Raw genomic sequence first — 2425 nt, forward strand, 5'->3', positions numbered from 1 at the left:
AAAATATTCCTTTAATTGTTTATCATACCAAAAAAAAAACACAGTTACAAAGCGCACGCAAGCTGTCTGATTTTGTAGCTGTTATTGCAAAGTAACCCGCGTGTAACGGTGTTTTGCAGCGTGTATTATATAAAATAATAAAACGACAACCAAACGAAAATCATGAGATAAAAGGCCAACGCATTTCATTTATCATTTTGGCATACTTCAGTTTGGGCCACAAGAAAAAAATATTTCTGCCTCCTTCTTTTTTAGTTTTGTTCGCCGAGCGCTACAAAAAACGCAACATTGGACTGGCTATGAATGAAAAATGCAAATTTGTTGAAACAACATATCCTATTTACAAATAGTTTTATTTATAGGCGCTCTTTTGCAAATTTGATTGAGCCGAATAATATGAAATTTGAATTTGAAAATCTTTAATTTGGTAACTGTTCTTTAGTTTTGCATAATAAGTGTTGACGGTTTGGGAAAAAAATATTTTGCCGTAGACCGATAAAGTCGTTGATTTTAGTCGACAACTGGAAAGCAAAATATTAATATAAGATAAAAATATCACGCTCACTTTCAGTAAACTATTTGTAAATAAGTTTATTTGATGCTCTTGCTCTAAGTTTTTCAGAATATTTGACAGTACGAACGTACAGAATAGGGACCCGTTATATGAAAGCTGTGAAATTTTCATGAGATTAATTTTATTGCTGTTAATAATTGTGTCATCGTAGAAATCATTGCAAATATAATTATTATGAAGTCGTCTGATCAAAAATTGAAATGATTGTAGACAATTTAACAACTTTAAAACATCCCTTAAGTGTTAAGCCACAAAACCTGAAGATTTCGTTCAACTTTTAAAACCTTCTGTGAAAGCAAAAATTTTTAATGTAGTTTTATTTCCATTACTATTACGACAAGCAATCCAAAAACAACTCAAAATAGCTGCCAACAACCTTTTAAAACGCTTCTAGTGAGAAATCAATCACTTACTCAATTAGTAGAATTATTTTAGGTTAGATCGTTCTTTGAAACCACCATCTCTCTCAAGTAGCGTTCGCTGATTCATGCAGTTATGACAATGATTCAAGAGCCACCATAATAAAAATTAAAAGTGAGAAAGTAGCAGTAAGCAATATAACCGGTATTGTTAATAGCAGCAGACAGACCATAAAAGAAAGCCACAAAGTGTGACCTTCATTTCATTAATCCGTATTCTCTCTACAGATCCTTTTATTTTTTTTCACATTTTAATTATTTGGTCGCTTCTTAATGGCTGTTACCGGTAAGTTTTGTTTTACCAGCGTGGAAATGAATAATTTCGACTCTTGTTGTTTTTTTTCCCCCAGAACAAAAACAATACGAGCATAAGAGTTATACGCAAATGCTCGACAACTTTTAACGACAAACAAAAATTTGCATTTGCATTTATTTCGCGAAAACAAGTTAATTTGTATGCGTATACCGTTAGAAATGAGTTGGCAGATTTATAACGGTGCTAGGTACTAAACGCTATGGTCGCCAAAGAAAAAACTTAACAAAAGTGAATGAGTTAGAGTGTGCTGGATTGGCAGAAAAGTGGTTTAAAAAAGTAGATATTGAAAAACCGCATAAATTGGATTAGGAGCGCATGGAAGAGTACGTTAAAGTATAGACCGAAGAGAAGGAATAATATGCAGAGTAAAGCTTGCATAATCTATTACAAATTACATTACCGCAAAAAGCTGTCTCAACTGTCTCTCCGCGGCGCTGTCATAATATTTCGTTTTGTTTTTGTGTTTTTCACTTTAGAATGTAAACAAATAATATTTGTTTTAGCGAAAACTACATCAAACACTTACTAAGGCTCCGCATGGCGACAGCTAAATCTGTGCTGACAGCCTGTGGACATTACTCATTTGTACAAACATATGCACGAGTGTGGGGAAATATACACAAGCCGTTAAAGCCGCGCGGTTAAAGGTGAATTTTGCGATTTAAGCAATAGCTATACAAACTTAGAGCACAGCTATTGGTAGAATGCATTTAATGGATTTCTAACTCGGCGCAAAATACGAAAAGTATAGTACAAATATGATGCTCAAAACAAAAAGATAATGTTGCGCCGTGTAAAAGTCATTAAATGTCAGGTATTTAAAATAAAACAACGGTCATAAAATATGCATACACACGTACATATGTACTATATCTCGTATATATTTATGTATGTAGAATCGTGTGCATTAACGGTTACGCACATAATGTTTTTACGAAAATATTTTTAGTAAATATTTACATGCATACGAATAGATTTAACTCAGAATGTATTCGCCCGAAGTTTGATTTTTTGCTTGTACATGAATGAGTTGTAATTAAGTCATATCCGGGAATACAAAAACTTAAATTTACAAAAAAAATGTAAATTTGTTTACAAAAATTTAGAAAAAAATTT

At 32.5% G+C, this 2425-nt stretch overlaps 1 protein-coding gene across 4 annotated transcripts in view; it reads right to left on the bottom strand.

The window, feature by feature from the left end:
* LOC108967387 (EMI domain-containing protein 1) overlaps nt 1-2425 on the bottom strand; it is a 45964-nt gene that overhangs the window by 42053 nt on the left and 1486 nt on the right. The window lies entirely within an intron of this gene.

This window comes from Bactrocera latifrons, unplaced genomic scaffold, assembly GCF_001853355.1.
Source record: "Bactrocera latifrons isolate USDA-ARS-PBARC rearing strain unplaced genomic scaffold, ASM185335v1 scaffold_100, whole genome shotgun sequence".
Classification (NCBI taxonomy): Eukaryota; Metazoa; Arthropoda; class Insecta; order Diptera; family Tephritidae; genus Bactrocera; species Bactrocera latifrons.